Genomic DNA, 13,679 nt, shown 5'->3' with positions numbered 1-13,679 from the left:
ACTGTTCGGAGAAGGGCGAGTGGCTCCTCCTAGAGGGGAAGGCTTGCTTGCTCTCTAAGGGAATGAGGTGGGGGAGGGGGAATAGAGTGATGCCACCAGGTGTCTCTGTGGCGCAATCGGTTAGCGCGTTCGGCTGTTAACCGAAAGGTTGGTGGTTCGAGCCCACCCAGGGACGTCCCCTAGTCTTTATAGAACGAAAAGGAGTTGCGGTTATTTCTACCCTGTACATTCCCCTAATGCAGAAGTCCTCCATTACCCTTTTGTTCCCCGAATCTTATGCACAACAGGAGGACATAAGCGAGGACATCACTGATCCCCACGGAAGAGCTCTGGAGGAAAACAGGTCACTTGGAACCCAGGATTCTTCATCTCATCGTTATCCTCTGGGTTCCTTTTAGCAATGAAGTTTCTCCCATTGTTTGTACTAGTATTTATTGAACCCTTCCCATCTAACTTTGTTTTTTGTTTTTTTTTTTTAAGGATAAAGTCTGTAGTTTATTTAGATTTTGAAATGCAACAAAAGGTTTCCGATCACTCATCTAGCTGAAAAAGAAACTGTAGTTACTAGAATTAGTAAACACTTTTGGTTTGTAAAATTGTAATGAGCAGTGTTCATTAAAAAGTAACCCAAGATAAAAAAAGCAATTAAAATGCCCATTTCTTTAGTTTCTCTGGATACTGTTTAATTATCCAATCTATCAAGATTCTAGAAAGAGAAGGATTAAACCAGATTTTACAGTTCCAAAGATATCCAATTTCCTTTTATTGCCAAAAATTAAAATTTTCAATTATGAGATGATTATGACACAACCATAGCAAACCTAAAAATCTAAAATTTTTTTTTTTACTTTGAGAAATCAAAACTACCAAATAGATTCTAAGTGCTCTATGTTAACTGAAGTGTATATGTAAAGTAAAATACAATTAAGCTTTAAAACGTGGAATATACATTTTGTATAAGCATTATGTTCTTGGGAATGTAATCTACAGAGGATCTTCTTACTAAAACTTCAAAACCTTGATACTTGCACATGAAAAAATCATAAAAAAATCTAGGTACAACTGTACAAAGAAACTGACACCAATATGCATACTTCCATATAGAAGCGAATGCTTCAACAGTTATGTATTTTGGTAAAAGTTTTGAAAGTATGCATATTTTTTAAAGTAATTAGGCTTTTAAATAGTGGAGTCTTAGACTATCAGATTTTTATTACTTTTCTCAAAAAGAAAAAGTCAATATAATGCAAAATGAAAATCAAGGGTATATGGCATATCATTCTTTAAAAGGTGGTTTCTTTTTTCCCCTCATAGGACACACTAATTTATTTAAGCCATAATCTCTTGACATTTAAACTTTTAAGTTCACTCTGTCTGTAAAGTATACTCAGATTCCCTGCTGAAGTGCCATGACTATGCTGAAAAACTTAGAAACAGTATGAGTAAATTTCACACAATTACTAATCTCCTAAGAATGTACAATGATATCAGTTAGGAAACAATTGTGCCAAAGTCTTTTTTTTTTTTTCCTTTTAAACTTGGTGTAGGTGGAATAGCAAGTTTCTGATCTAAAACAAGTAATGCATTGCTTCTGTAAAGGTGACATGTAAGGCAGTTCAAAGAATGCTGACTAACCAAACAAAACGCAGTTATTGGATTATCTTGCTATTCATATCAGCTTAACTTGTTATAACGCATTGCTCGTAAATCTGTACAGCACTCCATTTTACACAGAGTAACCCCACTCTTGATTAATCTGTTCTAAAGTGCCAGTATTATTTACACATTTTTTTTTTAGCCAAAAGTCTGGCCAGTTGTAGCATCAGGTGAGGATGTCATCCCAGTTCTATTATCATTTACATTCACCAAGGGAAATTCTGGAAATTCAGCACTTGTCCCTGGTCCCCGAAGGTTCACCTGTCCATTGGCAGTGCTAAACTGAGTAGCTATTCCAGCTCTGGATCCATGATATGGAGCACGGAAGGGTTGTTCAAAAGAGCTCATTTGGTAAGCTTGGTGGACAGGCTGAGCCTCAGCTTTCTTCTGAGAAGTCACTTGATCCAAAAAGTCCTGTGTTGATGTGGCAGAAGCATGGTTTGTCTCATCACCTGTAAACAGTATTCACACTGGTAAGGTTTTTCTCCATTATGAGTTCTCTTATGCCTTTCCATTTGATATTTTTGAATGAATCTCATACCACATTCATCACAGCGAAATGGTTTTTCACCAGTGTGAATCTTCTCATGTCTCTGTAGCAGGTACTTCTGTATGAAACGCATGTCACATTGACTACATTGAAATGGTTTTTCACCTGTATGAATGAAGACATGTCTCTGTAAGTGATAGTTCGTTCTAAAGGCAGCATTGCAGTGCTCACAAACGTGAGATTTAGGGGTTTTCAAACCAAGTGATCCATCCTCATTTATTGTAAGGATTTTTGCAGGAGAACGTTGTTTCCGTTTCTTCTTTTTCTGTAAGTCTACTGGCTCTCTGATTTGTTTTTTGTCTCTCATCAGTTGCTCAGGTACATGAGTGAAAGTAATTTCCTGCTTTACACTTATCTGAGACTAATGTAAAAATGAAGACTTCAAGGAAGCGAATGCTGTAGCGTTGAAAAAGAAATCATGGTTGAGTTTCTACCTTTCATAGACTTGAGAAACCCTCAGTACCACCTCAATTGCTTATGCCATCCAACTCCTCTGTAAAATAGGTCCGGAAAATGCCCATCCCGCCAGATCACTTGGTCGAATTTCCAAGCTGTTGGTTCCTCCCTCTAGCCGCGGGCGGGGGCCGAGTCGCGTGGTCCACGGCTGCAGGCGGCGGCAGCCTCAACCTTTCTAGGGCCCTTTAGAGGAGGGGAAGGGGGGAGGGGGGAGAACTTTTGCTGTGGCAGCTTCTGCAACAGCTCCCACCCCTGCGCCTTTCTCCTCTTCCTCCCCCTCCTCCTCCTCCTCTTCCTCCTCCCCCATCTAACTTTGAAATTCATTTGGCTTTATGCATTTTCTGTTACAATTAATAGGCATTCATCAATCTTGTCCGCATGTCTGTAGGATAGAGTTCTGGAAGAGTAACTGCTGTATCATAGTTTTTTTTTTATATGGTTCCATTCTCTCACCTTCGTCGGCCTATTAGCTATAACTGCTTTTTGTTATTTTAGCAATTGCTTGGAAATGGCAATCCACTTCAGTACCCTTGCCTGGAAAATCCCATGGATGGAGGAGCCTGGTAGGCTACAGTTCTTGGGGTCGCAGAGTCAGACACGACTGAGTGACTTCATTTTCATTTAGGCTTTACAACATACATCTGTAACTCACCATAGTCTGCCTTCAAGCCATGTCACACCTTTTTATTTACATTTCTGCCCTGCTGGCCTTTATGCTATTGTCATGCATGTTTACCTTGCCTATGTTATAAATTCCACAATCTATCATTGTTACTTTTCTTTAAACTGCTGCATGTTTTTAAAAAGGTTTAAACAGTAATGATAATACCAATAACAATAATAAATGCTGTATATTTCTACCACAGATGCCATTTTTGTTGTTCATCAATTTGTGTACATCCTTATTTCCATCTAGTGTGAGTTTCCTTTTTCCTGGAGGACTCCTTTAACATTTCTTGTAGTGTGGTTCTGCTGGTGATGAAGTCTTTCAACATGTGTATGTCTGTAAACTTTTCATTTTTCTCTCTCCAAGACTTTGGGAGGGGGGCGGGCGGGGAGAAGAAGTGTAGAATTCTACATAAACTGTTTCCCCCACCTCAATCCTTTAAAGATGCTATTCCACTATCATCGTCTCTTTTTTTTTCTAACTGTATATAGCAGAGTTTATTTTCCTATTTCTTGATTCCTTTCAAAAAGTTTTTATTTTTCAATTGGGGTATAGTTGCTTTACCACTATCTTCTTATATCCTCTGCTTCTGATGAGAAATCTGATATAATCTTTTTGTTTTCTGGATGCATCTTGTCAGTATCCATGCTTCTTTTGAGATTCCTTCTTTTTCAGTTTAATTACAATGTATTAGGGTCCATTTGGTTCCTGGGTTCAGTGGGCTTGTAATTGTAATTATGATTGGAATGTTTTCTGTCATTATTTCTTCAAAAAATATTTTCTTTCATGAAATTTCCCCCCAGTGTTTTCAGGGACTCCAATTATATTAGACTTTCTAAAATTGCCCTACCCTTCATTTATGCATGCTATTAAAAATTTTTTTTGACTGTGGGAATTTCACTCTGGATATTTAAAAATTGATTGTAGCTTTGTGTTCCATAATCCTTTTTTTCCCCCCTGCAATGTCTCATCTGTTGTTAATTCTAGCTGGTGAATGTTTCATCCCAGATATTTTATTTTTCATCTCTGAAATTTGGGTCTCATCTTTTGTCTATTTTCTACATCTCTCCTCAACTGGACTTATATAACAAGAGTCATAATAACTATTTTAATATCCTCTCTATAATTTAAAATCTGGTTCAGTTTGGATTGATTGATTATTTTCCTCCTTATGGGATATATTTTCCTGCTTCTTTGCATGCTTGGTATTCTTTGGATGCCAGACATTGTCAAAGTTTTGTTTTAGGGAAACTGGCTATTTTGGCATTCCTATGAATCTTGAGATTTATTCTGGTGGACAGTTAAGTGACTTGTAGTTACTTTCATGTTTTTGGACCTTGCTTTTATGATTTTTAGGTAAGTTAGTCTAGAACTGAGTGTTGCCATGAGTGAGGCAAAATCCTGAGGTCTCTAGCCAATGGTCGATGAATGTTGAGTAGTCCAATATGGCTGGTGAGAGTGAGTAAGATTTTCTGTCCTATGTGAGTACCAGACACAGTTCTATGATCTTTTCAGAATTTCTTTCCTTGGCATCATGCAGTTTCTCTGGAAGTAGGCTCTGATCAGAACTCTGTTTACTATTTGAGGGAGATCTTTTTCATATATCTGGATTCTCTCTTCCATCTCTCTCATCATTAGATCTTTGTCCCATGAATTCCAGCTACTTTGCTCTCCACAGGCTCTTGGCTTTATCTTCACTGTCAAGGACTTGACCTCAGATCTTATTCCCCATGCCCAGCTTGCAATCTCTGAAATCAGTAAGCTGAACCAATGGTAGGGCTCACCTTGTTTGTTTCTCATCTCTCTGAAATTTCTCTTTTTATTGCCTATTTCCAGTGTCTGGAAAGCTAGTGTTTCATGTCTTTCTCTCTCTCTCTCTCTTTTTTTTTTTTCCCCTTGGAAGCAGGGAAGAAGGGGAGGGTATTTCAAGCAAGAAGATAAATAAAATCTCTGTCACTCCACATTTGCCAGAAGGTGAAGGCATCTTTTTATGTTCCTAGTTGAGCTTCAGTAGGAGTTGTATTTATTGATATTCCCATGTATTGTTCCAATCTGATGAAAGATCTTTTTCTTGTCGGTATGACAAGATTTCTATGCATCTATCTGTTCCTCCAAAATGGGGAATGGTGCCCTCCTAAGCAAGAAATACAACAGAATGGTAATGTGGCCATTACCCACAGACACCCTACTGCATATGTTCAGCAACTAAACCTCCAAGATGGTTAGAAAGTCTTCCAACAACTTCCAATTGTTTTTGTTGTAGTGATGCGCCCTGGGAAGCAAAGTCACTCAGAAGGACAGCGCGGATAGTGGAGTACAGTTTATTACACCGGTGGGTCTGAGGCAGAGATTCCTCTTTAGTGAGCTGCTGCTGCTGCTGCTGCTAAGTCGCTTCAGTCGTGTCTGACTCTGTGCGACTCCATAGACGGCAGTCCACCAGGTTCCCCCGTCCCTGGGATTCTCCAGGCAAGAATACTGGAGTGGGTTGCCAGTTCCTACTCCAATGCATGAAAGTGAAAGTGAAGTTGCTCAGTCATGTCCGACTCCTAGCGACCCCATGGACTGCAGCCTACCAGGCTCCTCCATCCATGGGATGACCCCAACCAATTTTTGTGACAACCTTTTATACCCAAAGCATACGTGCAAAAGCTCACAACCCCCCAAATTCTCCAAAGCCCACTCTGGACGATGTTAGTAAGAGATACATTCAGGTTACAACCATAAATTTACATTCTAAAGTCATCTGAAGATGCAGTTTAGCCTACATCAACAATGGGTATTATTAAGATTACAGATAGTGATTGATTACATAGTGGACATTGCATTCTTTTTGGCTCCGGGAAGTCTAGGTACAGGGTCAGCCTCGTCTGGTTTCCATGCACCAGAGAGGCCTGCTCTATACTTTCTCTCTATGGCCTCCCAAATATACAGTCCAAAGTTCCCCGAGTGTAAGATGGAGTTCCCTTTCTTTTTAAAATAGAGTCAGTCCAGTCAGGGCAACCTGTTCCTTTCCTTCTTCATTTTCAGTAGTTACCTACATAATTGGGTCCAGAGAAGACTGACCAGAATGACTTGAAATTGCTTCCTGCCATGTAGCTCACCGACTGGAGTTAGGGAAACTAGTGGTCTCAGACACTTGCTCCTCTCGCCTCTCATTTGTGAATTGCCTTTTTGCCTTCATTGTATGCACACTTTAATGACTGGGCTGCCTCCTATACCACGGTGAATTAGCAAACTGATAACTGTCTCCATGTGATTCCTTGACAGTGTTTGACTATCTTTGAAAAACAAATTAGCCTACTTGAGACAAATCTTTAGAACCAAGAATCCTGCTGCTGATAATGCATCATGTGCAGACCTGAATACCAAGAATTATTGGCGCACCTTCCCTTGGTTCTTCTGTTGACTCTCATGAGCATAATTGGGCCCTTTGCCTTTATACACTAAATATGGTTCTTGAACAATCTGTGTGTGTGTGTGCGCACGCGCACATACATTTGTGTATGCACATACATGGGTATTTTTCTTTGTCTGTCCCCCTCTGTCCCTCGTACTCTAGGCTGCCCCCAATTTCACCCATTTTTCTCTCCTTCTCTTCTGTTTTCTGGGATCTCTCATTAGAATGCCTTTCACCACTGAACACATATTAGAGGCTTACTAACTGCCAGGCCCTCCTCTGGGAGAGATGCTGCGTGTTGAGCAAACCCAGGGCAAACCCCTACCCTGCTGAGCCCACATCTGGAGCATACCAGAAGCATAACAGCTTGGCACTGTGTCCTTTCCAGTGTGGCCTCCCATTTCCCTCCCACGGCACTAACAGTGCAAAAGACAAGGAAAACCTAACAAAGAATAGGAAAGAGTGACTCACAATCTAGAAGGCAGGTAGCAAGGAACACACCTGCCCCACACAAAAATTTTTTTTATTTTATAATAATCTTATTATTTTTTAATTAATTTATTTATTTTACTTTACAATGTTGTATTGGTTTTGCTATACATTGACTTGAATCTACCATGGGTGTACATGTGTTCCCCATCCTGAACCCCCCTCCCACCTCCCTCCCCATCCCATCCCTCTGGGTCATCCCAGTGCACCAGCCCTAAGCACCCTGAATCATGCAACAAACCTGGACTGGCGATTCGTTTCACATATGATAATTTACATGTTTCAATGCCATTCTCCCATATAAATTTTTTTTTTTTAATAAATAACATTTGAGGGAAAGAAGTCTCCAGTGACAGCTCCTTATTTCCTGGAGCAGACACTGCATGAGTTTCACACTTCTTAAAAGTGACAGTGATGGCCATGCTCACCAACATCCTTTAAAGTACTGACAATTCCTCTTAATCTGTAACCATATGGACACTTTATAAAAATAATGAGATAGTTACCCCAAAAATGGTAGGTGGAATAATTAACACAGTGGCTTCTAGAATTATGACTTAGTCTCCGTTTATCATATGGTATATTATTCAGGCTTAGTCACTCAGCTGACTCTCTGTGGCCCCATGGACAGAGAAGCTATGAACTGAAGCCCACTAGGCCTCTCTTTCCACGAAATTTCCCAGGTAATAATACTGGAGCAGGTTGCCATTTCCTGCCGCAGGGGATCTTTCCGACCCAGGGATTGAACACTTATCTCTTGTGTTTCCTGCTCTGGTAGGTGGTATTCTTTACTGCTAGTACCATGGGAAGCCATGGTACATTTAATTTACTACGACACATATTTTAAAATTTTACAAAAAATATTTATAGGATTTAAGTTTGCTTATTGGACCAGTAAAACCAGTGTAGGAAAATCAGACAGTTCAGTGTCATTAGAATTTTGAAGAGAAAATAAATCCAAGACTTCTACAAACATTGAATAAGACCTCTTTGCCACCAATATTTTCTTCATTATTAGAAAATCTGGAAGACAACATAAAACAGCTTTTAGACTGAAATTACTAAACAAGTGTGATGCCTACAGGGCTGCCCAGGTGGTGCTTAGTGGTAAAGAACACACCTGCCAATGCAGGAGACATAAGAGATGCTGGTTCCATTCCTGGGTTGGACCCCCAGAAGAAGGGCATGGCAACCCACTCCACTATTCTTACCTATAGAATCCCCATAGGATTGCAAACAGTTGGTTGCCAGCATGCATACACGTGATGCGTAAAAGGAGTCATCTTTAGAAGCATGACATGACAAGAACATTGTCTATGTCATTATACGTCAATTATTAGAATTCTTAAAAGTCTTTAAAAGTAATTTTTCTTTTACCTAACACTGACGATCACAAATTTATCCAGAGCTAAACTTTTTTTTTCTGAGCTAATTTTTTTTTTCCCCTGAGTTCTGAGATCACCAAGAAAGGAAATTCAAGGAAAAAGGAAAAAACTCAACCCATGAATTCCATCCACTGGGATCCTGGAACTAGAAGTTCAGTGACTATCCCACTTTGGAGCAAGGCACAATGGATTATGTATTGCAAACCAGGTTGCTTCTCTTTGCTTGGACTCAGATTGGACCCGGGGCCAGGCCAAGGCCAGGACGAGACAATACTACATACCGTGATCCCAGGGCAGCCAGCCCTCTGACAGCACCAATGCAGACAGTTGTGGGAAGCTCTTGAGAACTCTCCCTCTCCCTTTAATGCATTCCCCACCTGATCCCTTCACCCTCCCACCACAGGAAAGATCCCTCATCTTTCTGTCCAGTTGAAACACTTTATGCTCCCCACAGGACAAAAAGAGCCAGGCAAGAGACAAGAGGGCAGCTGCACTTCCCTGAAGGGTTTTTCAGCAGGTAGGTGGTTCTAGCGCTCAGGCTGACCCAAGACCCCACTGCCCAGCAAGGCGACCAGGAGGAGTCCCAAGAGCAGGTGATTCTGGGGGGATGACAGCCTAGGGGAGTTCCTACAAGCACAGGGCAAGCCTGGCCTACACTTTGGGGAGAGCAGCATAAAACACCTCCTGAAGCTTCTCTGCAGGCTAAAAAGAACAGATTTCAGGTTCCTGAAGGGGCAAGCAGGAACTCTGTGCAAAGACAAAGCCTTCCCCTGGCCTTGGAGGACAGATCCTACAGAAGCTGGTTTTGAGGGGAAGCCCAAAGGAAAGGAGCAACAGTGGCCCAACCAGTGGTCTTGAGATGTCTGCAAGTTACTCTCAAATGGTGGAGCAAATCGTGTAGATGGAGAGAGTGAGAAAGCAAACGCGGGAAAATGCTAACTGTGCAGTTGGGACAGAATATACGATATGAGGATTTCAAATTTTTTTGTATTTTAAAAGGTTTTATGTTTCTGTTTTCTTAATGAGTTTTTAGGACTCAAGTCCCAGGTTCTCTTTGAATGAAAACTCCATATGTGAGACACTAGGTTTCTGAAATAAAGGAAGAAAAGACTGGAGGGTAGAGGTCCTGGTGGTCCATCACATTTCTCTTCCCCCACCTGAAGGGCACCTGGCCACAGGAACCCTGCACAGGATCTTGCCTGTGCCTTGCAGCAAACCACCTCTCGTCAGGAAGAGGAAGATTTAATGCAATTTAGAGCTTTCCTGACCTGGAATTGAAGCCAGACCACAGCAGTAACAATGCCAAATTGTAGCTACCAGGCAACCAGACATTACCTTACTACCTCCTCCCTCTAATGTGGCTTTTCTAGTTGAAAACTGACAGTAAAGTTTAAATTTCTGAGAGCGGCAGAGCAGAAAAGGAGGTGAGTCCCAGTGGCCCAGGGCTGCATGCAGCTGGGCAAGGCTCCAGCGCTTGTCTGCTCATCTCCCTTCACTCTCCCTCCTGGGCGACGCTCTGGGCTCTGAGGCCAGGTCAAAAGGTGACAGGCTGTGTCCCTCCTGGTTTGGTTTTAGTGCTGTGTGCAGCAGAGCCAAGGTCATGCTCTTTCTGAATCTCAGTTTCCTTATGTTAGGCGTTCTCAGCAGGTGATGAGGGGATAGGTCTGCTTCCTGACCTCTCACCTGACTCTGGGGCTCTCCTGATAATGGCATGCATAAGGACTCCTTTCTGTGCAATTCTAGAGCCTAAAATCCTTCATCTATGTGTCTTTGGGTTGAGTACTGGGTCTTGACAGTCTCTTAAGTTCTGTCAGGCAAACCAAATTGTTCCACAGGTGTGCTGAGGTGGGGGAAAGTGAGTGAACATCACATGGAAAAACTTCTTGGTTTTCAGAGACGAAATGCCTGTCAGCATGTAGAGGAGATTTAGGCACCAGATGAGAAGGTGAGGACATTTCCAAAGGAAAGCTAACCTGAAGTTGGCTTTGTGACCTCCTTGGACTTTCTATGGCCTGGTCTTCAAAGTGACTCAGAGCAGGCAAAGGAGGTCTGGTTCCTAGTGCTCACTAGGCTTTTAGGTAATTAGGGAACTCCTCCTGTGTTTGCGGGTAGGGCATAAAAGTGCAGCTGCACACGCTGCTATAATCCGTCTCTCTAGTGCCGGGGTCCAACCTCGGCAGGATGCAGGGGGTACCCTCAGGATGAACAGCGTCGGCGAGAGAAGGAGAGAAGACACGTGAGATCAGCCTTGATAGGGCCAAGTCTGCGAGGCGGGGAGAGAGAGAGAGAGAGATGGAGAGTGACCAGACGGGGGATGCAGCAGAGTCTGGCAATCCTTTATTTTTTTACCGAAACTTTTATACCCTAAGTTAGTACATTTCTAAGGGGAAGATAGTTTAACATTACATCAGCTTGTCCTTCACGAAACCAGGGTGTTTTCTGCATACTTCTTTGTTTACGAGGGTCTTATACATTATCTTCTCGCCTTGGGGCCTATTAACATTTTATGCAGGTCAGGCTAATGTAAACCTATTTTCTGTTTCTATGGTGACCTTAACTGAAAGGTAGCAGTCTCATAGGGCAACAGTACAGAGTAGAAGTATAACCTTGTTAACACAAAAATTAATCCTTCTGCAGAAGTTGTCAGTTGCGTTTATCTAAGAAGTTTACCCCACACAGACTCTGCGGCTTCAGTTAGGCAGCCTCTGCCTAGCACTCCTGGCTGACAATTAGCAACCATCTCATTGTTACCACACTAGGGCTAAGCTCTTATTTTGCTAGATCTATAATTATATTAACAATGATTTCTATAACACAACCTTAGCACATTAAGAACAAAAACACAGCAAGCAAATGTTAACCCAATAGCTACTTTTAGAATAATTTTTCTTGTGTTTTCTAATAGGGCTTCCTCACCCCCCGAAGGGCTCTGTCTATTAAGGCCTTTATATGATCAGGTTCTTTATGTTATTTTATGATTAGGGTATTATAAGCAATCATGCATATTAGTACCAAGGGCATAAACGCATTTGCCAAACAAACTAAAATACCAGCAAAGGAGTTTAAATTAAAACACTCCATTCACCCTGGATAATCTCATAAAATACCACCACCTGGGAAACTTATTGATTAAAGTTCTAAATTGATTCTTATTTGGAAAGAGATCGGGGAAGGCTTTCTGCCTGTGTCACAAAAATTAGGGAGTAGTCTATTGAAGCAAGCATCAGAAAGATAGATATCATCTTTAAGGTGAACACCGGGGGCGGGGCAGCTTTTTGGAATCCCTGAAAACCTGATCCGCCTTGCCTGTCAGGTTTTCTCCTCATGACCTTGTCATGGGTGGGATCTCGTGTGCCGGCTCCCGGCACTCTAGCCCAGTTTTTTCTTTTCTCTCTTGGTATGTGTATTTTGGGGGTGGTGGTGGTTTAGTCATCAAGTCGTGTCCTACTCTTGTGACCCCATGGACTGTAGCCCGCCAGACTTCTCTGTTCATGGGATTTTCCAGGGAAGAATACTAGAGTAGGTAGACATTCCCTTCTCCAGGGGATCTTCCCCACTCAGGGATCGAACGCTGGTATCCTGCATTGCAGGCAGATTCTTTATCGACTGGGGCGAGGGGCGCCAGGGGGTGGGGTGGGGGCGAGGAGCGGTGGGAGGGTTTAAATGTGAATATAAGCTTCAGGGAGAAGAAGAAAAAGCACGTTAACATACCGCTCTGTTTCGAGCTGGGACCTTTCGCGTGTTAGGCGAACGTGATAACCACTACACTACGGAAACCAGATAACTGTTGTTGTCTAATGACACATCTCAAAAACTGTACCTCTTACCACGTCTGGCCACAAACATTTTTGAAAGGAAAAGGACTGTAGGGGCACAGGCGATCCCTCAGGTGAGGAGACTGAAGCTCTGGCTTAGGTTCCTCGCCTTCCCCGAAGCGAGGCCCCTGGGTCCCCAACAGTCTAGCCTGGAGGTCCCGCACCCAAGGCAGGGTCTTCAGTTTCACAGCCCTGCATCGAGTGCAAGGGTCGCCACCGCTGGCTCCCCAGTTCCCAGAAGCCGCAGGAGCCGGGGCTTAGATGTGTTTGAACCCAGGTGACCCCTCAGCCCAGAAGTGTGGACGCTACTCCTCCCGGGCTGCGGACCCGGCGCCTCGGTGGCCCTCGGTGGTCAGTGCTGGGGCTCTCAGAAATGATCGATGGTTCGAATCCACCCGGAAACCCGAGGACCCGCGCTCCGCTCCGCTCCGCTCCGCTCCGATGCCCCTGACCCGCGCGCTCTTTCCTTGCAGCCCTTTAGCCGCAGTGCTTCTCCCGCAAAGACCGCAGGAAACCCGGTTCCTCAGGTTCCGGCCGCTGTGGCTTAAGTTGTCTACTGCAGTTCAAGTCCAAGACTTCCATCACGCTTTCACGTTTAACAGGAAGCGCAGCAAAGGCTGACGGCTCTGGTCTTTTTATCTGTTTGAAAATAGCAAGCATCAGCGCGGGCAGAGCCATTCTTCTCCGCCTGTACTGAGTTCGTTTGCAGACCAGGCCCCGCCTGAAGCCGCGGAGGAACCAGGCTCGGTCCACGCAAATCTCACGGTGGTTCATTCCTCATCGGTTGAGGTTCTTCTTTAAGGATAGCTTTGTTTCATTGTTTACAATGTCTATAACTTCAAAAAAATTAAAAAGAACTTTTTATTTTATATTGGAGTATAGCTCATTAATAATGTGATAGTTTCAGGTGGACAGAGAAGGGACTCAGGTGTACATAAATGTGTATCCATTCTCCCCTAAGCTCTCCTCCCACCCCGGTGTGATGTCTAAAACTTATTTGCCTTTTATAATTTTCCAGTTCAACGGATCATGGAGTGCGAACTTTAACCTAGAACCACAGAGAGGTAAAGGCAATTTCCCCCAGAAAGCAGGAGGGGTTTTCGCGTTCACCTCACAGGATAACGCCAGCGGGCAGAAAGCATTTCTTTTGGCTGAAAGGATTTAATGCTTTGTTGTCTGTGTGTCTCTGTCCCCGGTTTCCTTTCGAAGTAAAGCTTCACAAGCTTGGGAATGCATATGCGTTTTCTCCTGCAGTGGTGTTTCT

The 13,679-nt window shown here is 42.9% G+C and overlaps 1 non-coding gene across 1 annotated transcript; it reads left to right on the top strand.

Moving 5' to 3' along the window:
• The first annotated feature begins 101 nt into the window (after positions 1-101).
• Positions 102-175, top strand: TRNAN-GUU (transfer RNA asparagine (anticodon GUU)). Its single transcript has one exon. It is a non-coding gene; the product is annotated as a tRNA-Asn (tRNA).
• The last annotated feature ends 13,504 nt before the right edge of the window (positions 176-13,679 follow it).

Source organism: Muntiacus reevesi, chromosome 1, assembly GCF_963930625.1.
Source record: "Muntiacus reevesi chromosome 1, mMunRee1.1, whole genome shotgun sequence".
Classification (NCBI taxonomy): domain Eukaryota; kingdom Metazoa; phylum Chordata; class Mammalia; order Artiodactyla; family Cervidae; genus Muntiacus; species Muntiacus reevesi.
The sequence above is the reverse complement of the archived record's forward strand: the minus strand, read 5'-3'. Positions and strand labels throughout refer to the sequence as shown.